Source organism: Octopus sinensis, linkage group LG13 (assembly GCF_006345805.1).
Source record: "Octopus sinensis linkage group LG13, ASM634580v1, whole genome shotgun sequence".
Taxonomy (NCBI): Eukaryota; Metazoa; Mollusca; class Cephalopoda; order Octopoda; family Octopodidae; genus Octopus; species Octopus sinensis.
The window spans coordinates 23,367,011-23,393,540 of NC_043009.1; positions in this window are offsets into that span (position 1 = coordinate 23,367,011).

Consider the following 26,530-nt stretch of genomic DNA (forward strand, 5'->3'; position numbering starts at 1 on the left):
CGGCGTCAAGGGGTTAACGTGTGTTCCGTTAGTTTGCTCGTTGTTGAATTAAAATAATCCTTCGAGCAAAGTAAAGGTGACTGCACTCTAGTGAATTCTCTTGAAGAGATCCTTACATTACAGCAATAAACGAGTGGTGAAATCTCCTTTTAACTCTTTTCAGATGTATTGAAATAACGGTTTCAAATTTTAGCACAGGGCCAGCAGTTTTTGAGGGGAGGGGGAATTTGAGTGCATCGAGCTCAGTACTCGAATGATACTTATTTCATCGACACCGAAAAGATGGAAGGCAAAGTCAACCGCATCGGAATTTGAACTACGAACGTAACGGCAGAAGATATACCTATTTCTTTACTACCCACAAGGGGCTAAACACAGAGAGGACAAACAAGGACAGACAAACGGATTAAGTCGATTATATCGACCCCAGTGCGTAACTGGTACTTAATTTATCGACCCCGAAAGGATGAAAGGCAAAGTCGATCTCGGTGGAAAAAAGGATGAAAGGCATATAAAGACAGACGAAACACCGCTAAGCATTTTGTTCGGTATGCTAACGACTTTGCCAGTTCGCCGCTTTAATGTAATAAGATAACAGAGAAACAATTCGACTATAGAAACATCCTGATATTTTGTTACAGTCTTTAATGTTCTGAGTTCAAATCCTGTCAAAGTCAATTTTAGTTTTCTGAAGTCAAATTTTGGCGTTATTCTGATGTCAAAAGAGAGAAAAAATGTACCAATCAATTATTGAAGTTGATTTAATTTTCTAACCCCTTCTCCACAAATCCCTAATCTTGTGACTGTGTTAGAATTAGTAGTAGACCTTATCACGGAAGCATTCTATTTTTAAGGCTCCTTATCACAGAAGCATCCTATTTTTGAAAGTCTTAAACGGAGTTCACTCTGTTACAAACAATCGCTTAGAGGATACAGTCCACACTTCCTCCCGCCGTCCCTCCACCTCCCGCCAGTCACAGAGGCTCTGCAAAGGGTCAACGGTACCGTTCTTTCCTCTTGGCTAAATTAACGGAAAAGAAAAATGTCGTATGTTTTTTTTTAATATATGTAAGTAGCCTACTCTGTAGTTACGCAAGACATACGACACATGCATACAGCGCATACATACATACACACACATACATCTCTCTCTCTCTGTACACACACACGCAATATATATATATATATATATATATATATTACGGAGATGTACTTGCATAGCAAGTGACCTGATCTGGGATCGACTGCAGGAACGAAAACAATTTGCAGCGTGGAAGGTGTTTATAAGCCATTTAAGAAACACACAAAAACCGTTAGATTCACTTCAACATTTAAATTTAATTTGCCAAAATATTTTCAAGTGCTCAATGCACCTTATGCAGTTTATCGATATCCGCTATCTTTCTCCTAGGTCGAAATGACAATACCTTGAAGGTTAAATATATACTCTCTTTCCTGCTCTCTCTCCTCCGCCTCTCATGTGTATATATATGCGTGTGTGTGAAAACACACACACAAATATAAATACATATATATATACATATATATATTGATAAAACGGTAAGATAACAAAAGAAAGAAAGAGACCTCAATATTATGTAAATAGAGGAAATTTATCTATACAATAATATGTTACTTTACTCGGTAGTAAAGAGTTTTATCTTGACTACCGAGTAAAGTAACATATTATTGTATAGATATACATATATATATATATATATATATATATATATATATATATATATATATATATATATATATATATATATATATATATATATATATATATATATATACATACATATTTATATATATGTATGCATACATACACACATACACCATATATGTACATATATATATATATATATATATATATATATATATATATATATATATATATATATATATATATACATATGCATAGCCATAAAATACTTATAGATGTGTATTTGTCCTAATAATTATCTCCTAATTATGTTATTATCTTCTAATTAACAAAATTAGCTAATTCCAATGTTTTCCAAATAGATCAAAAATTCTCTTTTCAGCATTTATATTCACTATTACAGTTATACGAGGGGCGTTCAATAAGTAATGCCCCTGACCCACTTCCCATAGCAGTAGAGCAACGACACTTGGCACAGTTATTAGTCTTTTCTTACATAGGAACTACCCAGAGTTATGCATTTTTCCCATCGTTTGATACAGCTCTGGAGACCGTTTTTGTAGAAGACCCCAGCTTGGTCCTCCAACCACGACGTGACTTCAGAAATCAAGGCTGCATCATCTGGTAAACGCTTTCCTTTCAAAATCAACTTCATGGCTGGGAAGAGGTGAAAATCAGAGGGTGCAAGGGGAGGAGTTCATAGCTGCACGCCTGTGCTTCTGATCTGGCGACACGCGAGTTGTGGACCGGAGCGTTGTCCTGCAGGAGGAGGATGCCATCGCTGATCTTGCCCCGCCTCTTGATTTTGATAGCTTCTCTTAATTTCCTCAAAAGTGAAGCATAATAGGCTCCTGTAATTGTGGTACCCTTTGCCAGGAAATCTGTCATCACTACTCCGTCCTGGTCCCAGAAGACTGTGAGCATAACCTTGTCAGCGGAGGGCTGCACCCTTGCCTTCTTTGGAGGAGGTGAGTCACGGTGCTTTTACTGCATTGACTGGGCTTTGGTCTATGGATCATAGTGATGAACCCAGGTTTTATCCTGTGTGATCAGTCTTTTGAAAAATTTTGACTCATCTTCTTGGCACATCTCCAAATTCATCCTCGAGCACTCAACGCGTTCTTGCTTCTGGAAAGATGTGAGCAACCTGGAAATCCATCTGGCAGACACCTTTTGCATATGCAAATGGTCATGAATGGTAGTTTCCACAGACCCGGTACTAATCTTGACCTTATGGGCTATTTGGCGAATAGTTATGCGTTGACCTTCCAAAATGGCAGCCTCAACTTGACGGACAGACGTCTCATCAACGGCAGAAGGGGGCGACCAGATCTGGGAGCTGTTTCCACAGAGTTCCGACTATGTTTGAATTCACAATGCCAGCGTTTTACAAGGTCATATGATGGGGCATCATCACCATAAGTTACTTTCATTTCATCAAAAGTCTCCCGTGGTGTGCGTCCTTTCAAATACAAAAACCAGATCACTGCTCGACACTCAACAGGCTCCATTTCACACTTGACTCAGTTCAAACACCTGTAAATCAGAAACCACAATAAGTTCAGAGCTGTAATTCGCCACTTAATCTATAGAGGTATAAATAAGTGCACAGCTAGATCAAACAAATGGGTCAGGGGCATTACTTATTGAACGCCCCTCGTATACAAACACATACACACATAAACACGTACACGAATAAACATGGATGGAATATTGATCTGTTAGTTTTATTCTCCCTCGAAGCAAAAGCTGTCCTATTAAAAATATGTACAGCTCACATGTTGTACCCCCGAGAAAATGATTGAATATACTACGGAATGAATAATTATGGCATTAGTTTGAACACAGAACTAAATGTTGAAGCTTGCTCTGGAGATAAACAACAATTATAAAAATGAAATAATAAATATATATATTTCGTATTTTCCGGAATACAATTAGGACCCTGTAGACTAAAATTTACAACCAGAAAATGTCGGTCAACTTATACAGCGAGACGACTTTGGGAGACCAAATATTCTATGTTAAAAGCAATACGATTAGGAAAGATACTGCTGGTATTTCAATGTTTACATTACGTTTCCACCAAGTTGATTTTATTTTTCAGAAAATACGATAAACAATATTTGTTATATTTAATTTCAAAAATATTCATTCTACGCCTTTTACATTAATAGTACATGGGTTGATTTATGTTCGTCTCTTTTTCTTCTCATCTATCTATTATGTTTTACCTCATACAGTCTCATTCACACAAATGCATGCGTTTGTGTACCGCAAGGTTGCAGACCTTTCTTTATTAATATAATATAGATATGTATATAATATAATATGAATATACGACGGCGGTGCCACAGCTCGGTCAAAGCCCACCGGCTGGAACCAAAAATCAGTGAAAGGAGTAAAAGAGTCTTTAATATAATATACTCTCTTTCTATCAGGGGCATTACTTATTGAACGCCCCTCGTATATTCTTTCTGTCAAATAAGAATCTTTCTTATTAGTTCGACTCACCACAACCGTCCCGCCATCATATACATACATACATATATATATATATATATGTATATATATATATATATGTGTGTGTGTGTGTGTGTGTGTGTGTATATATATATATGTATGTATGTATGTATGTATGTATGTATGTATGTATGTATGTATGTATGTATGTATGTATTATCCAGGGATTTTCCCATATCTCTGATTAATTTATCTGCACTGGTGCCCTTCTATAATTCATTGATGCTGTTGAACTTTCGACTTCAGCCAGAGAATACTTAATTGCTGAAACACGAAACCAGAAGCCATACTGATTAGACAGCACTGCCTGCATCTTCTGATATCCATCTCCATAAGTCGTGTCTTTTCATCTATTGATCTAGATTCAAAATTCAGATATTTGCTTGCTATAAGTAAGAAATTACTGCCTCGATTAAAGCGATTCGCTAAAAATATACTAATCTTAATATATACGCCTTCTGGTTTAATTTGATCCGTCATATTTTTTAACCGGTGTATTTCCTCACATAATCTCCCAACTATATTGATCCTGGGGTTTGCTTGGTGCTAGTAAGAATTTGACTGCCTTGATGAAGATACTTCAATTAAATATTTTAATTTTAATATCTTCTGGTTTTATTGACCTAAGGATTCGCTTTTTTTCTTCCAAGAATTACTGGAATCATATGCATTTTTAAAAATATATTCTGGATGCTATCAGCTTCTTTCTCATGTTCTTATTTCTGAAATCAGCAACATTGCGATCCGTGACATTGTTTCACTTTATACTCTCTTCTCTCTTTCTCTTTTACTTGTTTCAGTCATTTGACTGTGGCCATGCTGGAGCACCGCCTTCAGTCGAGCAAATCGACCCCAGGACTTATTCTTTGTAAGCCTAGTACTTATTCTGTCGGTCTCTTTTGCCGAACCGCTAAGTTACGGGGACGTAAACACACCAGCATCGGTTGTCAAGCGATGTTGGGAGGACAAACACAGACACACAAACATATACACACACACATGCATATATATTTTTATATATACATATATACGATGGGCCTCTTTCAGTTTCGGTCAACCATATCCACTCACAAGGCTTTAGTCGGCCTGAGGCTATAGTAGAAGACACTTGCTCAAAGTTCCACGCAGTGGGACTGAACCCGGAACCATGTGGTTCGTAACCAAGCAACTTACCACACAGCCACTCCTACGCCTATGGGACTGAACCCGGAACCATAATTATCTTAAATTATTGGACAATTATAACCGAGCAGTTATCTGTTCTGTTCGCCTTACCTCGTCTTGTACGGTTGTCGTACAAGTTAGCAGAGTTAGAGTGGTAACTGCCTTGTTTGTATTGTTGAAAGATAGAATCTAGGTACTGGAAGATAAGAAGGTAAACGAATTCATGAGCGATAGAATTGTGAGGGAGTTAAAACGACAGGAGAAACAAGTTCCATTCGCTAGTTTTTTTTTAGGGTGACATTTTGGCAGTTTCGGAAATAATAATAATAACAATAATAATAATAATAATGATAATAATAATAATAATAATAATAATAATAATAATAATAATAATAATAATAGCAAAAGGGGCTGATTGCTACCTATCTCAAATGCCAGGAAACCCAAAAAAAGGCAGAAATTCAAAAGATAGTGCTCATGGGTACTGCCCATATCCTACGTAAAATACTTTCTATGTAATCAAATTTTTTTAAAACAAACATATAATTTTCTTATGGTTTCTTAAACATTCTCTAGAACAACACTATGTAAAAAAAAATTAAAAAAATATATGGCACCCTAAGCATAACACCAACATGAACTTCTAATTTGTCTCTTGGGGTCTCTGGGTGAGACTTGGAGCCAACTTGTACAAATGCAAAGCAAAAGTTAAACATAAAATAATAATGATAATAATGATAATAATAATAATAATAATAATAACAACAACAACAACAACAACAACAACAATAATAATAATGGTTTCGAAATTTGGCACAAGGACAACAAGTTCGGTTGTAAGTCGACTGCATTAACTCCGATATTCAACTGGTATTTATTTTATCGACCCCGAAAGGATTAAGTCAAAGTCAACCTCGGCGGGAGTTGAACTCAATAATGATAATAGTTTCAAATTTTGGTACAAGACCTGTAATTTTAAGGGTTGGAGTTAAACGATTACATCGACCCCATTACCTCTCCGAAAGGATGAAAGGAGATTTTGGCCTTAGCAGGATTTGCATTTAAAAAATTAAAGAGCCGGAAGAAATGCCGCTAAGCATTTTGTTCAACGCGATAACGATTCAGCCAACAACACAACATCAATGATAATAATAATAATAATAATAATAATAATAATAATAATAATAATAATAATAATAATAATGAAGTTTTCTTTAAAGTTCTATATTTAAGAGATGAGGAATTATGTACATTATTTACATCTGGCGGATATTTGTCCTCATCTTGTTTGTTGTTAACACAATGTTTCGGGTGATATACCCTCCAGTCTTCATCAGGTGTCTTGGGGAAATTTCGAAAGAAGCAGCACATATGTTAGGACACAACAACCTCCTAAGCAGACCGAGTGCAGATATGAATAACATATAGTAACCGGTATTAAGGAAGGATAGGAAAATATTAGATTTATATGCCCTAAAATTCACTCCATAATTGCGGGCTACTAATCCCAAGATTCCGAATTCGATTCCAGGCAGTGACCTGAATAATAGTCCTCTATAGAACTCTATGGTGGAATTTCCTCTGAACTGCACTGCCCAGTTGGTAGAAGGCTGTGAGTACCTGAAATTTCAGATGCCAAGCGTCCTGGCTGGGCCCTCACTTTATCTAGGACTGCAGTTCTATCAAAGAGATGAGCTATCGAAATACCCATCGTGCTTTATCATCAAGGAAACGCTGCAAGTGTCCCAGTCTCTGTGAACGTCTAACCAGTGCTTCACACGACGGACAACAAATAGAGTGACTGATCAATGGAAAGCGTCTCCACGAAAATGGGAGAGCAGGCGCTTCGTTCGGTAAGACGTCAACTGGAGCAAGATACAACAGCCAGGCGATGTAAAATATCAACACTTCTGCCCGGGAGAGGCACGTTCAACTTCCAGTAACCAGGGCCTTGCCAATGAAATTTATCTAGGTCGACCGTACATATCACAATTTTGGGCTCTATATAGCCAACAATTTTAGAATGTGGATAGCGTATTCTTATCTACTAGTCTACAGAATATTATCTAGTTGCATTCTCTCGACCAATTTCTGAGTGAGATTGGTCACCTCAATTTTTTTCCACTCGGAGATCTGAACCAAACCAGACTCCGGGCAAACCAGCCTCCATCCCCCATTCTGCTGCCAATTGCAGTTGGAGACTGCCAAGATGTCTCTATACAAATCAAGTCCACTAAGTAAAGCTTGTAGGGAAAGACCGTCTAAACCAGGTGACTTGCGTATCGTGCAACCAGCCTTCTGGACCGCAATCGAGTTTTTACAACACTCTACTTCTCTTGATGAGGGTTTCGGCTTCTCTTAATGAGAGTACTACCGTCGAGCTAGGTACTCAAATCCGGCCGAGTAACATGAACTCATTATTGTAAGCCAAAGACGAAATTGTGGATTCGTTGCGCATCCACCACTCGCTCCCATCGAACAGCTTTCCTCCTTTCGTGTCTTAGAGCACGCGCCTTAACTCTGGATACGTAGCTTTCGTGCTTTCCATTGAAGAATTTGTCGAATGCCAATCTCGTCCAAATTTTTAACTGTCTCCCTGTATTCTAGCTTCCTCTGTCGCTATGACCTTACTAAACCAAATCCATTCTACTCTAATCACTCTTTTCAAGGCAAACGACCATTGGTTGTTCATGGTTGACACCGTCAACAACCGCTAAATTAATTCGCTAATGAGATCTCTATAAGCTTAGCGCACCGGGAAAGGCACGTTCAGCTTCCAGTAACCAGGCCCTGCCAATGAAATCTATTTAGTTCGACCGTACAAATCACAATTTTGTGCTCTATATAGCCAACAATTTTAGAATGTGGATAGCGTATGCTATTCTTATCTACTAGTCTACAGAATATTATCTAGTTGCATTCGAAGTAACCCGATTCGGCTTGTTCATATCCATACTGACACAATCAAGGAATCCAGTCGGTACCTGTTATACAGTTGGAAATGTCTGAAGAGGTTTGTGAGGATTTTACACCACCTAATCCTATCAGCATTCCCCAAGCAATCAAAAAATGCGTTTAAGATTCGATCCATTCACCCTCTATCATTGAAGAGCAAAACTTTCAGGGGTAAAAAATCTCCAGAGGCCCGAAGCAATATAGTTGTTCTACACTGTCAGATAGACTTCTACTAGTCTGAAGATACCCACTTTGCTGCTATCCAGAACCACCAACTTAACTTTTGCGTCCATAAAGATGGTCCATATCGTGAAATTCAGGCCTTCCCGAAACAACACAGCCACAATTCTGGTCGACTTGGAGATGTGTATACCTCTTATCCACCGAAAATAGGAGTGAAGGGTCGTAGTTTGAAAGTTTGGGTTTCACTGGTGGCTACCACATCTATAAGTAGTGACACGAAGTTGTTGAGCAATTTATTAGCATTTGCACTGACTATTTTAAGTAAGGCTATGTTAGATGGAAGAAGGAAAGTGAGAAAAAAAAACTACTTACCTCATTTCTGTGGAGAAACAAGTATCTCGTCCTTCTTGCTGGCTGTGGGTGTCTCCAGAAGTTCTTTATTCAATCTTTTGTTTTTATTCCCCACCATATCTTCTGTTCGATTGGGCATTTATTTATTTTTTTTTATGTGTGTTCTGGTATTTGATTTTTGTATACTAGAATGTGATGTAGTTATTGTATGTGAAGTGTGATCCATTAGTTTTTTTTATTGCTTGTGTTTATGGTCGTGAAGCAAATGATTTTGCTTTTCATGTTAGGGTTGGTGTTCTGACTCTGCGTGTGTGTGTAGTGTGTATTGTGTGTGTGTGTGTGTGTGTGTGTGTGTGTGTGTGTGTGTGTGTGTGTGTGTGAATTTAGTTGTCCTTGTGCTTGTAATGGTAGTGTATGTGATAGTGATTGTGGAGATGATGGGAATGGTGGTGGTGTTAGTAGCACTGGTGTAGATACTGTTGGAGGTGTTGATACGTTGTTGTTCCCTATCCTATTTGCTCGTCACATTTGTAAAACGCCTTTCTCCTGTAATCAATCCATAACGAGATATTAAAAACCTATTAGTCACTTAGTGGAGGCACATGGCCTAGTGGTTAGAGCAGCGGACTCGCGGTCGAGGAATCGCGGGTTCGAATCTCAGACCGGGCGATGTGTGTGTTTATGAGCGAAAATGCCTAAGCTCCAAGCGGCTCCAGCAGAAGGTAATGGCGAACTTCTGCTGACTCTTTCACCACAACTTTCTCTCATTCTTTCCTCCTGCATCTTGCAGCTCACCTGCGACGGACCGGCGTCCCGTCCAGGTGGGGAACCTATACGCCAAGGAAACTGGGAAACCGGCCCTAATGAACCAGGCGTCGCTCGAGAAGGAACAAACAACAATTAGTCAGTCACTTTGAGTTAGCTTTTATCCATTTCAGTAAACACACTGAATAGATTTTCAATCTAATTAATGCCCAGAGTTTTCGTTACTGATACCAGCTTTTCTTGTAAACTTATCGGCTTACTCAAATTCTGTTTCCATTCCTCCAGCAATCACATCAGTTTAGAGGTATTTTTTCAATGTTTCCAATTCTAAGATGAACATTATTTTTACGATAGGTCGTTCACAAAACTGCTGTATGATGGCAGAATCGTTAGAATATCTGACAAAATACCATGTGATATTTCTTTCAGCTCTTTACGTTCCGAGTTCAAATCTCATCGGAGTCAATTCTGCTTTTCATTCTTTAGGAGTCGATAAAATAAAGTATCAATCGACGGTAGCAATTAACCCCACCCTTCAAAATTACTGGCTTTCTGCCTAAATTAGAAACCATAATTAATTATAGCACGCTGGTAATGACGCAGATGTTAGACATACAAAGCTAAATATTTTATGAGAGCTACTTCAGGACATCACGTTTCTCGGTTCAAATTACACCGAGGATTTTTCTTTTGTTTGTTTTTTTTACTGTTGTTTCTTCGTGAGATTGGTCTATAAAATTAGTACCAATGATATTGCGTTTTATTCAAATTTCTTCGCCACAGAAAGAAAGAAAGGTGTATATGTTGCTGTTGAGCCGATACAAAATTTAATTTATTATTCATCTGGTAGTTTGGTACAGCAAATTATTCTTGGCAAAAATATTCTATGATTCGTTTTCAGTTCTCACTTGGAACCATTTTACTTATTACACTAATTAATTTGGAAAAGACAGAAATAGCAGCACGAAGACTATTTGTTTATTTATTATTTGTCTGTGTTTTATACTGATTTACCGTGCAATAATTCTATCTTTCCGCCTTCTCCTCGTCAAAATAACCAAACACCAAGAATATACACTATTCTTGTTATCATGTCAGTTTCCCTGAGGGCGGTAGACTGACAGAATCGATATAGCATCGGATTATATGTCTTGTGGTTATTTGCTCCGGCTCTTTACGTTCAGTGTTCAAATCCTGTTGAGGTCAACTTTGCCTTTCATGCATTCGGAGTCGATAAATAAAGTACCATTCAGGTTCTGAGATCGATGTTATCGATTAACCATCATCATCATCCTCATTTAACGTCTGTTTTCCATGCTGACGGATCTTTTCCTTTTGAACGGCACACAATTTCTAGTTAACTAAACACTTTAAAACTTCGTATACTGGTAGAATGTGTCAAAATAAAACATTTTTTTCTCTTGGCTTTCTTGAGAAAATTATAATTTGTTTGTTTAACGTAGTTTAATTTTTCGAATTTTAACCAATCCTATGCTTTCTTTTGAGCTAAAATCATTTGCTGCGTCTAAAACTGAGACAACATCCTGTAACTAACCCTAAACCTCCCCCATAACCCTAACCCTAACCCTAAATTTCTTTTTTCTTAATTGTTAAATTAATTTAATTGTTACGCGTGTAAAAAAAACTAAAGCAATGGAATTAAATTAATTTAACAATTGAGAAAAAAAAATAGGGTTAGGGTTAGGGTTAGAGGAGAGGTTTAGGGTTAGTTACAGGATGTTGTCTCAGTTTTAGACGCAGCAAATGATTTTAGTTGAATGGAGGTAATCGATTGGTTAAAATTGCCGAAATGCTCGGATTTTCAGACGAAATATCTTACAAACTATAGAATTTTCTCAATAAAACCAAGAGTAAATGATGTTTTATAAACACATTCTACCAGTATACGAAGTTTAAAAGTGCTTAGTTAACTAGAAATAGTGTTGACATCTGCCGTTCAAAAGGAAAAGATCCATGCTGACATGGGTTGGACGGCTTGACAGGGCTGGCAAATTCTATTGTTTGTGTTGGCTTTCCTTTGATAAGCCTTCCCACTACAAGCACAAGACCTGATATTTCTTTGTGGATGGGGAGCTATTCGATTACATTGATCTCAGTATATAACTGGTACTTATTTCATCAAAACTGAAAAGATGAAAAGCAAAGTCGACCTTGGCGGAATTTGAACTCAGAACGTAAAGGCGGATGAAATGCCGCTAACCATTTTGTCCACCTTGCTAACGGTTCTGCCAGCTCACCCCACTTTGCTGCCCTTAATAATGGTTTCAAATTTTGGCACAAAGCCAACAATTCCAGAGCAGGGGTTAAGTCGATTACATCGACCTTAGTGATCAACTGGCACTTATTTTATCAACTCCCAAAAGGATGAAAGACAAAGACGACCTCGATGGAACTTGAAGTCAGAACATAAAGACAGAGGAAAGGCAACTAAGTATTTTGTCCGGGGTGGTAACGGTTCTGTCAGCTCAGCCCATTTATTGTCCTTAATAAGAAATGTGTTTAGTTTAAACACGCTAAACTAAACTCAATTATTATTAAGGGCAGCAGGCGATATTTGTGCCGGGTCTGTACGTGCCGAGGTTAACTTTGCCATTCATACTTTTGGAGTCGATAAAATAAGGTATAACTCAAGCACTGCGGTCAATGGCATCAATTAAACACCACCCAACGAAATTTGCTGGCCTTGTATCTAAATCAAAAATAGCCGTTGGGGTTTCAAGTTCAATCACATCCTACAGCACCTTGGATGCTTTCAATAGCCCCGGGCCGACCAATGCCTTGTGAGTGCATTTAGTAGATGAAAAATGTGTGGAAAGACAGCGTATGCGTGCGTCTGATGCATGCTGATGTTTTCCAAATGCATAAATATACAGAGTTACATACACATACACATGCAAATATACACACGCACATACAAACACATGAATATGCAGAATACATACATACAAACGTACACACATACATATATATATGTATATGAACACACATACTCATACATGCATACATTCTTTCATTCATTCATTCATACATACATACATACATACATACATACATACATACATACATACATGCATACATACATACATACATACATACATACATACATACATACATACATACATACATACATACGTGTATGAGCTCGCACACTGACCCACACACATGCATACAAACAACCAAAAAGGACGCAGCTCGGAAAACGGACAGAATCAACGGCTATCGAAAAGGTTGCAAGACGCAACGAAAATTTTAGTAAAAACAAAGAAGTAAGTGAGTGGAAACTGAACCGGTGCATGTGTTAAATAATAAGGCACAAAAAGAGAATGACTCTCTCTAGACACAACAAAATATGCTTCAACACACGAACTCACATAAGGAATCTTGCAAATCAAATCCCAAAACGATATATATATATATATATATATATATATATATATATATATAGGAGTGGCTGTGTGGTAAAGTAGCTTTACCACATGGTTCCGGGTTCAGTCCCACTGCGCGGCACCTTGGGCAAGTGTCTTCTACCATAGCCTCGAAACGGCCAGAACCTTCTGAGTGGATTTAGTAGACGGAAACTGAAAGAAGCCCATCGTATATATGTGTATATATCTATATGTGTGTGTGTATGTGTTTGTCCCCGCTACATCCCATGACAACCCCGTAACTTAGCAGTTCGGCAAAAGAGGCCAATAGAATAAGTACTAGGCTGACAAAGAATAAGTCCTGGGGTTAATTTTCTCGAGTAAAGGCGATGCTCCAGCGTGGCCGCAGTCAAATGACTGAAACAGGTAAAGGAATAAAAATATAAGTATAATTAGACAAGTAGGATCTTTTCGGTTTGAACGGCAGTTTTTTCTAGCGGTGTCATATGAAATTGTCACCCATAATTATGACCCTAGAATCGATCTATTGCATTTCCATCTTTTAGGGTTAGGGTTAGGGTTAGGGGTGGGGGAAGGGTATCTTTTTTTTCTTCACAAACGTAAATAAACCCAATCTGTTTCTTAAACGAGGGACACATACGGTACAGAATGCTTTTTTAACTCAATAGACGTCACTGATTGGTTGAAATTGCAGAAATTGAAGAAAAAAAATAATAAATATCTTACAAACTATAGAATTTTCTCAATAAAGCCAAGAGAAAAAGATGTTTTATAAACACATTCTACCAGTATACGAAGTTTAAAATTTTTTAGTTACCTAGAAATTATGTTGAAAACTGCCGTTCAAACCAAAAAGATCCGACGAGTAACCAATATGACATATATGGAAGAGTTTACAAGGCATCAGTTATAAGATTCATCCACGAATGTTCTTAATGGTTACAATATAATTAATATTGGTATACTCCTAGAAGAGTTAGTAGTTATAAGGAAAATCTCATAGTATTGATAATTAATTTATATAATAAGCTGAGGTAGACTATCATGGAGAGCTAACGGATCTTTTCCTTTTGAACGGCACTTTGTAACATAATTTCTAGGTAACTAAAAAGTTTTAAACTTCCTATACTGGTAGAATGTGTTTATAAAACATCATTTTCTCTTGGTTTTATTGAGAAAATTCTATAGTTTGTAAGATATTTCGTCTGAAATTTCGAGCATTTCGGTAATTTTATCCAATCGATTACCTCCATTGAGCTAAAATCATTTGCTGCGTCTAAAACTGAGACAACATCCTGTAACTAACCCTAAACCTAACCCTCAACCTAAACTTTTTTTTTCTTAATTGTTAAATTAATTTAATTGCGTAACAATTAAATTAATTTAACAATTAAGAAAAAAATTTAGGGTTAGGGTTAGGTTTAGGGTTAGTTACAGGATGTTGTCTCAGTTTTAGACGCAGCAAATGATTTTAGCTCAAAAGAGAGCATAGGATTGGTTAAAATTCGAAAAATTAAACTACTTTAAACAAACAAATTACATACAATTTTCTCAAGAAAGCCAAGAGAAAAAATGTTTTATTTTGACATATTCTACCAGTATACGAAGTTTGAAAGTGTTTTAACTAGAAATTGTGTGCCGTTCAAAAGGAAAAGATCCGAGCTAACTTAATTAGCGTTGGCTCCTCGTTAATTAAACAATATATTTCATTATACACAAACAGAACACACGCGCACACACATATGCGTTCTCTATTATCAAAATAATTCGTTTCTGTGAATACTTACCTATTTTGCAATTAGCATTTAAAAAGCGACACCAGCCGAAACACAGGTGTAACTGTGTAACTGATGTCGCTTTTTCTGCCCTTCTTTCTCAGTAGCAGTTTCGTTTTTCTCTTCATTCCCTTCGCGTGTTTCTTAGCTGCTGCTGCTGGTTCGTTGTCGTCGCCACCAGCGCCACCTTCTAATACTCACGGCCATCAGTACATACCCGCACACGTTTGTGTCTGTATGTACTTCATGCTACGTAATGCTATTCGGTTCTTTCTCCCACTACGCTCCACATTAACCGCCGGGTATACTATTTCATTTCGGCGGTACGCTTCAAGGCAACAGGGAATAAGATCTCGCACTTCGTCTTACATAGTTATCTTTCTCATATGTTTGCATACATACATACATACATACATACATAAATTTTCCCTCCAAAATTCTGCCATGCGCGCTTTCTGGGTAATCGTAATGGAATGAGGAATCCACATGGTAATTCAATAAAAATGGTAAATAATTTTCCTGTGGTTTATCATGTAACCAACAATTATTTACCGGTAAATTTCGGTATGTAAATACGACAAATTAATTGTCAGGACCTTTGTATGGTTCAGTATATAGTAAAGAAAAATAGAATTTTGGAGGGAAAATTTACGTTCCCAGTCGCCACTTAGTTTTAACATCTGCACTCTTCCCCCCACTATCTGATGTCGCTGGGTCAGAAGTGAGGGCTAGTGGCATTTAGTAAAGCTATCGAATATAGCGCCGATGACGGAATTCAAACTGATTTCTATGTTTGCGATCCAGAAACATATGTTCGCTATTAACGGTAAGTGACTGAATTCGTATATTTGCCACTCCGGTTTTGTGTATGTGAGCCGTAAGGGCCTTCGTTTTTGGATTCTCCACTTATAGAAATTGGAAAAACGGTCTTTGACTGCCATTTCTAATTCCTTCGGTATGAGGTGAAACAGCCTGCTGTTAACCTTCTTATTTTTTCTTTACTATATACTGAACCTTACAAAGGTCCTGACAATTAATTTGTCGTATTTACATACCGAAATTTACCGGTAAATAATTGTTGGTTACATGATAAACCACAGGAAAATTATTTACCATTTTTATTGAATTACTATATATATATATATATATATATATATATATATATATATATATATATATATATATATATATGTGTGTGTATATATACATATATATATATATATATATATATATATATATATATATATATATATTGTTATATTTCGGAATGGTCATATTGCCAGTTTAGCCAATAAAAACACACGCACTATATATTTGGTGTTATTTTGCTTCAGTGATATTTATTTTTTACATTAATCTTAATCTTATTTCGGCCAAAGTTCTTTCGTCACACTCCTGTGACCGCATCAGTGGTCCTTTGTTTTCTTCTCACTTACTTGTGTCTCTCCTTATTAACCGTCAGCCATTTTGTATTTCTATTGTATGTCTTCATTTGCGCATGCTTATATCTCTATGTGCGTCTATGTTTATTTAGTGTGTGTGTGGGGGGGATGCCTGTAATATTTGTATCTTCTGGTTATATACATTCTTGTAATTTGTATTTTGTTTTTGTTGTTGTTGCTTTTGTTCTAATTTTGTTCATGTGTTTACATCCACCCATTATTATCATTACATATGCTTGTATGTATGTATAACAACAATATTAGTAATAATAATAATAAATCTAATCGAAGAAAAAAAAAAAAAGAATATACATATACATATATATATATACATACATATACATATACATATATATATACATATATACACACATATATACACATATACATATACATATATATATACACATATACATATATATAGATATTCATTTCTATTTCTTTAATTACCTGTGTATTTATTATGTTTGCAGGATCCACTATTGTCATATGTTGTGGTGTGCGCTATTGCTCCATTCTAGTTTTCTATTCAGGCTAGGTTTATTTTCTATTATATGTGTAGCTTCTGTAATTTGTCTAATTGTTGCATCTGTTCTATGTGTGGACAATATCTTAATCTCTATGTTATTGATTGATCCCCCGTGTTCTTGTTCGGCGTGTTGGTACAGAATCGATGAGCTTTTACCTTCCTTGAGTTGTCTCCAATGTTCATTCACCCGCTCACCAATGCTTCTACCAATTATAGATCTGATAGGGTTGCCTGGCTTTTCAACAACCTTAATTCTTAGTTTAAGTTTATCTAGGGTCCTTCTAAAGCGGTACGCTAGTTCACCTCCAGGGGTGGTGTCAACGAACATGACACTCTGGTATTTATGGCTATCATACCAAGAGTTGGCCTTCCCTATTTTCTTTTTTGTCCTTTCTATAGTGTTCCATGACTTGTTCCTATAGAGTGGGCAAATCCCATTCCTATCATTACATAATATATTATCAAATTTCTTCATGGCTCCTTTGTATACTCTGATCCTTTCTTTATGGCTGTAACCTGAGAACTGCATGCGGTGAATGAAATACTGTATGTGTCTCTTTAATTCTGTAGGCTCGCACATGCGTGACACATTTCTCATTATTCTGACGAGGTCTGCCATCAAAATATTGAATTTGGCATTGCCCGCAATGGCTGGATCAGGTATTTTGAGGCCATAGGTTTTGCATAGTATGAATGAAGGATTTGGGTTTTATTTTTCACAATTTCTAGCCAGAGTTCAGTGTCTAGTACTGGTAGTCTATGGTTGGGGTGTTTAGTGGGGTAGTCTATTGTGACCTTAATACTCTGGTGGATGGAATTAGCTATTTGCTGGATGCTCTCCATAGTATTAGTTTCTATTACTATATCAACAGTACTCTCTTGTGGGGGTGCCTTTACTACTATATTGATATCATCAACATAGCGAGAGTACATGTTTACGAGTATGGATTTCTGCAGTAGGCATTCTTTAAGCCTTCTGTCCCACCATACCATGAAGAGGTTGGCCACATCACCAGCGATACTAACACCGATGGCTGCCCCCTCGTCCTGGGCATATATTTTATTATTAAATTTAAATGTGTGGCCTTTTAGGGTAACTCTTATACTAGCTCCTAGTGCATGTGCGATCATTTTCTTTACCTGATGGACATTTGCGGGGCTCCGTATGGCTCTGGTCCATCCGCGCCATCTTTCTATATGTGTCTTCCTAGCCATAGAAGTAATTGTAGGCGGTCTACCTCTTAAACATCTACTGGGGCAGAAACTACTAAGATTATGTTTATCTAAGTATTCACTATTATATGTCAGTCTAAGTAGGAGGCCCAGTTCTTCTGTGTCGACATTACAGAACTCCACCTGGCTCTCGTTGATCATCTCCACGCACTTCTCCACTGCAAAATCTACGTCAATCGATGGGTATAGGGATACCACATCCATGCTACCTACTATACATCCTGTCAAGTCACAAGTTTTGTTACAGTCACTGATCCTGCTTAGGAGATCTTCTGTGCTGTCACACACATCAGGTGACATCCTGATTATAGGGCGTATGATCATTGAGAGGAAGTAGGAGATTCTGTAATTGCTAGCGATATTCGCTCCACAGACTGGTCTTGTTGGTGGTCCTGCTATAGGGTCAGTAAAACCTTTATGGTCCTTGCGAAGTCCATACAGTGCCGGGATATCATTGTTCCAGGCTTGGAAATTCTTTGCAGTACGTTTCTGAGGTCCCAGAACAATTGTCCACATCATCATGTGGGCATTGAGGACCTTTTCTCTCTCCTCATGCGCCTGTACAGTTGTTACTTTTGTATTGGCGATATGAGGTTGCATTGCCTGGATGTAGTTCGGTAAGCTGTCTATTGACATCCTGCCGGACTTATCCGTGGGAAGGCATATCACCTCTCCGTTCCTCGTGCGCTGAATGAGCTTCTGTAGGCCACATGCAGGTTTAATCCCTAGTTGTTGGGCATCTGTCTTATTCTGTCTCTGTCTCTTAATGTATAATCCTAAAATCTGTCTAAGTTTGGTCCTAGCTATAGTGAACTGTGCTTCCATGTGGTCATTAGTACGTCTTGGGATGTATACTCTTTTGTTGAAGGGTAATGTTGTTGGATAAATTCGGTTCATGCAGTAAGTTTTGTCGCATACGTTGAAGAATTGAGTGTCAAAGGGATGGGTATACATGTCAATGGTCTCTCTAGGGTTATCTTCATTATCGTTACTGTTTCCAACATCAGCCTTCCTATTATTATTATCACCATTACCACTACTACTACTACTAGTATTCCTATTACCACCACAATTATCACTACTATCCTCATTACTACTTCTACTGTTACCATCACCACTACTACTACCACTATTATTGTTATTACCTTTATTCCTACCATTGCCATTATTACTATCATCGCTAGTGATATATTCATTGTTCCTGTTTCTGGTATATGTGTTGTTTATATTAGTGTTGGGTTTTATGTCTGTCTGTTGGTCCCTGTCAATCCCCCTGTTGCGGTCGTTATTTTTGTTCCTATGAGTATTGTTATCTGTTTCGAGTCCGCTGACTCCCTGTCCAAGGATCCTGTTGCATTCAACTTTATTCTCCATCGTGACCCCTATGACACAACTTTTATTCGTGTCTTTGTGACTATGGCTATCTGTGTGTGTGTTTGTGTGTCGGTTCTCCCTATAATTGTTGTTGTTGTTGCTGTTGTATACGATTTTTCTCTCTCTGTTTGTAAAGCCAGAAATGTGGTCTATAGTATAAGATGTATAGATGTATAGAGGGACGATGCAGTAACAAGACAGTAACATACGTAGGGGAAACTGCAAGAAGCATTGGTGAGCGGGTGAATGAACATTGGAGACAACTCAAGGAAGGTAAAAGCTCATCGATTCTGTACCAACACGCCGAACAAGAACACGGGGGATCAATCAATAACATAGAGATTAAGATATTGTCCACACATAGAACAGATGCAACAATTAGACAAATTACAGAAGCTACACATATAATAGAAAATAAACCTAGCCTGAATAGAAAACTAGAATGGAGCAATAGCGCACACCACAACATATGACAATAGTGGATCCTGCAAACATAATAAATACACAGGTAATTAAAGAAATAGAAATGAATATCTATATATATGTATATGTGTATATATATATGTATATGTATATGTGTATATATGTGTGTATATATGTATATATATATGTATATGTATATGTATGTATATATATATATGTATATGTATATTCTTTTTTTTTTTTCTTCGATTAGATTTATTATTATTATTACTAATATTGTTGTTATACATACATACAAGCATATGTAATGATAATAATGGGTGGATGTAAACACATGAACAAAATTAGAACAAAAGCAACAACAACAAAAACAAAATACAAATTACAAGAATGTATATAACCAGAAGATACAAATATTACAGGCATCCCCCCCACACACACACTAAATAAACATAGACGCACATAGAGATATAAGCATGCGCAAATGAAGACATACAATAGAAATACAAAATGGCTGACGGTTAATAAGGAGAGACACAAGTAAGTGAGAAGAAAACAAAGGACCACTGATGCGGTCACAGGAGTGTGACGAAAGAACTTTGGCCGAAATAAGATTAAGATTAATGTAAAAAATAAATATCACTGAAGCAAAATAACACCAAATATATAGTGCGTGTGTTTTTATTGGCTAAACTGGCAATATGACCATTCCGAAATATAACAATATCTGTTTCAACAGACGACTTCACATAAAAAATCTTGCACAAAAAATATTTAAACGTATATATATATATATATATATATATATATATATATATATATATATATATATATGTATAATTAATCAATATAGGGTGGCAAAAAAAATCTACGAAATTTTTTGCCACCCTATATTTCGTAGAAATTTTTTGCCACCAGCGGCCTAGTGGGAAAAAATTAAATAGTCATAGACCATTTATAAATTCAACATCAAAATCAAGGAACGGCCATAATAGGCCATTCACCCACTAGAAATAACAGCCAAAGCTTCAACCGCAAAACAACATTAATTCCGCAAACCAGGAGAAAATTAAAAAAACATTTACCCTGTAGTTCCTTATACGATGCACCGTTTCATCTATTGTTTAATGGTAAACTAACCTGATTAAATTAAATCAAGCTAGTCTTCCATAGGCCGATAGATTCGTCAGTAAGAACAGCCAGATCGGAGCAGATATTTGCACGAGGCACTTCTATCCTTGTCTCGGCAATATCTGACCTAAAATTTTCAAATCATCGCACTCGCGCCAAATTTATCGGCAGCAAATATAAGCCGCCGATTCCATTACGGAATTAACCAGAAAATTCATAATTAATCAATATAGGGTGGCAAAAAATTTCGTAGAATTTTTTTGCCACCAGCGGCCTTGTGGGAAAAAATTAAATAGTCATAGACCATTTATAAATTCAACATCAAAATCAAGGAACGGCCATAATAGGCCATTCACCCACTAGAAATAACAGCCAAAGCTTCAACCGCAAAACAACATTAATTCCGCAAACCAGGAGAAAATTAAAAAAACATTTACCCTGTAGTTCCTTATACGATGCACCGTTTCATCTATTGTTTAATGGTAAACTAACCTGATTAAATTAAATCAAGCTAGTCTTCCATAGGCCGATAGATTCGTCAGTAAGAACAGCCAGATCGGAGCAGATATTTGCACGAGGCACTTCTATCCTTGTCTCGGCAATATCTGACCTAAAATTTTCAAATCATCGCACTCGCGCCAAATTTATCGGCAGCAAATATAAGCCGCCGATTCCATTACGGAATTAACCAGAAAATTCATAATTAATCAATATAGGGTGGCAAAAAATTTCGTAGAATTTTTTTGCCACCAGCGGCCTAGTGGGAAAAAATTAAATAGTCATAGACCATTTATAAATTCAACATCAAAATCAAGGAACGGCCATAATAGGCCATTCACCCACTAGAAATAACAGTCAAAGCTTCAACCGCAAAACAACATTAATTCCGCAAACCAGCGGCCTAGTGGGAAAAAATTTTTTCCCACTAGGCCGCTGGTGGCAAAAAAATTCTACGAAATTTTTTGCCACCCTATATTGATGAATTATGAATTTTCTGGTTAATTCCGTAATGGAATCGGCGGCTTATATTTGCTGCCGATAAATTTGGCGCGAGTGCGATGATTTGAAAATTTTAGGTCAGATATTGCCGAGACAAGGATAGAAGTGCCTCGTGCAAATATCTGCTCCGATCTGGCTGTTCTTACTGACGAATCTATCGGCCTATGGAAGACTAGCTTGATTTAATTTAATCAGGTTAGTTTACCATTAAACAATAGATGAAACGGTGCATCGTATAAGGAACTACAGGGTAAATGTTTTTTTAATTTTCTCCTGGTTTGCGGAATTAATGTTGTTTTGCGGTTGAAGCTTTGGCTGTTATTTCTAGTGGGTGAATGGCCTATTATGGCCGTTCCTTGATTTTGATGTTGAATTTATAAATGGTCTATGACTATTTAATTTTTTCCCACTAGGCCGCTGGTGGCAAAAAAATTCTACGAAATTTTTTGCCACCCTATATTGATTAATTATGAATTTTCTGGTTAATTCCGTAATGGAATCGGCGGCTTATATTTGCTGCCGATAAATTTGGCGCGAGTGCGATGATTTGAAAATTTTAGGTCAGATATTGCCGAAACAAGGATAGAAGTGCCTCGTGCAAATATCTGCTCCGATCTGGCTGTTCTTACTGACGAATCTATCGGCCTATGGAAGACTAGCTTGATTTAATTTAATCAGGTTAGTTTACCATTAAACAATAGATGAAACGGTGCATCGTATAAGGAACTACAGGGTAAATGTTTTTTTAATTTTCTCCTGGTTTGCGGAATTAATGTTGTTTTGCGGTTGAAGCTTTGGCTGTTATTTCTAGTGGGTGAATGGCCTATTATGGCCGTTCCTTGATTTTGATGTTGAATTTATAAATGGTCTATGACTATTTAATTTTTTCCCACTAGGCCGCTGGTGGCAAAAAAATTCTACGAAATTTTTTGCCACCCTATATTGATTAATTATGAATTTTCTGGTTAATTCCGTAATGGAATCGGCGGCTTATATTTGCTGCCGATAAATTTGGCGCGAGTGCGATGATTTGAAAATTTTAGGTCAGATATTGCCGAGACAAGGATAGAAGTGCCTCGTGCAAATATCTGCTCCGATCTGGCTGTTCTTACTGACGAATCTATCGGCCTATGGAAGACTAGCTTGATTTAATTTAATCAGGTTAGTTTACCATTAAACAATAGATGAAACGGTGCATCGTATAATGAACTACAGGGTAAATGTTTTTTTAATTTTCTCCTGGTTTGCGGAATTAATGTTGTTTTGCGGTTGAAGCTTTGGCTGTTATTTCTAGTGGGTGAATGGCCTATTGTGGCCGTTCCTTGATTTTGATGTTGAATTTATAAATGGTCTATGACTATTTAATTTTTTCCCACTAGGCCGCTGGTGACAAAAAAATTCTACGAAATTTTTTGCCACCCTATATTGATTAATTATGAATTTTCTGGTTAATTCCGTAATGGAATCGGCGGCTTATATTTGCTGCCGATAAATTTGGCGCGAGTGCGATGATTTGAAAATTTTAGGTCAGATATTGCCGAGACAAGGATAGAAGTGCCTCGTGCAAATATCTGCTCCGATCTGGCTGTTCTTACTGACGAATCTATCGGCCTATGGAAGACTAGCTTGATTTAATTTAATCAGGTTAGTTTACCATTAAACAATAGATGAAACGGTGCATCGTATAAGGAACTACAGGGTAAATGTTTTTTAATTTTTCTCCTGGTTTGCGGAATTAATGTTGTTCTGCGGTTGAAGCTTTGGCTGTTATTTCTAGTGGGTGAATGGCCTATTATGGCCGTTCCTTGATTTTGATGATATATATATGTATATATATATATATATATATGTATATATATATATATATATATATGTATATATATATATATATATATATATATATATATATATATATATATATATATGTACATATATATAAATATCCTTAAATCCTTAAATCCTTAAAAATATTTTAGCCCGAAGGCCGCGGCCATGCTGGGGCACCACCGCTGAATGAGCTACACTAATATGTGAATCCACCTCTGATACGTGGCACTTGATCAATACGGGAGTTCGATGCCGCTGCCCGCATTTGTGTCTCCTGTCGTGAGGTAGGTTCATCTGGGACCCCCGACAAGAAGAGATCCAGTTTAGTTTTAAAGAAACCCACATCCACACCATGTAAGTCTCTCAGGCATTTAGGGAGGATGTTAAAGAGCTGTGGTCCTCTGAAACCCAAGCTGTTGCTGTATCTGGACCTGTATTTTGATGGTGATGTTGGAATCTTTGGCACCATGCAGTGGCGCCCCGTTCTGCGGTTGAGGTAACTTTGAATGCCAAAGTTTGGGATAGGATTTTCCAGATGTATATCACCGCATATCTCTCCCGCCTTCGCTCTAGGGAGAAGAGGTTTAATACTTTCAGTCTTTCCCAGTAGCTGATAATTTGCATTGAGACGATCTTCTTTGTGTAGCTTCTTTGAATTGCTTCGAGTTCTGCTGTTAGTTTTATATTGTGTGGTGACCATAGTTGGGAGCAGTAGTCCAAGCGGCTGAGGACGAATGTTTTCCAGAGGACCATCAGTGTCTCCTTCTCTCTTGTTCTGAAAGTTCGGAGAATCCATCCAGCTAGCCGTCTGCATTTTATCACCAGATTAGTAATATGCACTTGGAAAGATGCATCATTGTTCATGTCAATGCCTAGGTCTCGCACTGATTTTGACTCAGGGATTGCAATTCTTCCTGGGCCAGTGTATCCAGTCTGCATGTCGTTTACCTTTGTGTGCCGGTAGCGCAGGGCCTGGAACTTACCTGCATTAAACTGCATGTTGTTGTCCTCAGCCCACCTGTATATTGTATCCAACTCCTGTTGCAGATGCGCAATATTTTCAGGGTTTTGTATTGTGTGGGAGACTTTTGTGTCATCTGCATAGCTAGCAAGGGTGGCCATCGTAGCAACTGAGGGCATGTCTGAAAAGGCCACTATGAACAGCAGTGGCCCCAAGACAGTGCCTTGTGGAACACCGCTTGTTATTCGTGTTTCCTTGGAGGTGGCTCCATTGCTCACAACTGCCTGTCTTCTGTCTTTTAGGAAGTTGTGCAGCCACTCTCCAAGTTTTCCGCCTATGCCGAGACCACGCAGTTTGTGACAGATCATACCGTGGTCGACTTTATCAAAAGCTTTTGCAAAGTAGAGATATATTACATCCACATTTGAGCCATTTAGTAGCTGTTTTAACACCCAGTCATAGTGTTGCAGGAGCTGTGTTAGGCAGCTTCTACCTGGTCGAAATCCATGCTGGGTGTCAGACAGCAAGTCATTTTCTTCAAGGAACATGATTAGTTTCTTGCGGACTATTCGTTCCATGACTTTACTGATGTGTGAGGTCAGAGAGATAGGCCTATAATTTTTAGCATCTGCTCTGCTACCTCCCTTATGGATAGGGCATATTACCCCCTCTTTCAATTTGACTGGGAGCTTACCACTTGCAAGAATGCTCTGAAAAAGAAGCTGTAGCGATTTTGCAAGGGCTCGTTTGCACGATTTGAGAAGGATCGCTGGAAATTCATCAGATCCAGCAGATGAGTTTGTATCAATCTCATCTATGGCTAGTGTGATATCATCATCTTCAATGTTGATGTACTCAATTTTTGCCTCTTTGGCCGCAGGTAAAGTGGCAAAGAATTCTTCTGGGTTGTTTACTTGCCTGTGTCCTATAGGTGTAGTGAACACACTTTGGAATTGTTCGTTCAGTATTTCACTTATCATCGTGGGATTTCCTGTGAGAGAGCCATCTTTTTGGAAGAGAGGTCCTATTCTCAGGTGCACTGTGGCTGTCTCTTTGGCAAACTTAAAGAAAGCTTTAGGGTTTGATTTTATATTTTCTATTACCCAAGCTTCTTTATCTGCTCTCTCCTTTTCATGGGACTGATGCAGACTTTTCTCAATTTCCATTAGCATTCTCTCGAGCCGAGACTTCTCACCACTTTTGGTGTGCTTGCTCAGGCGGTTCGCAATCCTTGTCCGTCGTCTCATAAGAATCTTCCTTTCTCTAGGGATCCTGTTTTTGTTTTTGTGTGTGCTGGCCCTGCACACTGGGACATATTTGTCACATATGGCTTGTATTATGGACATGAAGTGTTTGTGTTTCATGTTAATGTCCGGTGTGGAGAGACATTTAGGCCAATCCTGTATGAGGATCTCTTTCTCAATCAATTTCCAGTTTGCTTTATGAAAGTTTAAGTTGGAGAGATGATGGATGCTTCGTATAGGCTGTGTGTCTACGGGGGCTTTTGGTCCATACATAGACAGCTCTATTATGTTGTGATCCGAGATCATTGTCGGCATCACTTTAACATTATGGATAATATCCATATTGTTTGTGAAGCAGAGATCCAGTATATTATCTGCCCTTGTTGGTTGTAGAACTATTTGCTCCATGAAAGAGGTATTTGTGAGATGGAGCAGGGACTCTGCCTGTGCCTGCTGATGGTGTGTCATCCCTGAGAGCATCTGCCTCCCAGGCCATTCCACATTGGGGAAGTTAAAGTCACTCATGAAGAATACACTGTTATGTTGTTCAAGGTTGGTGAGGACTTCTCCTATTTTTG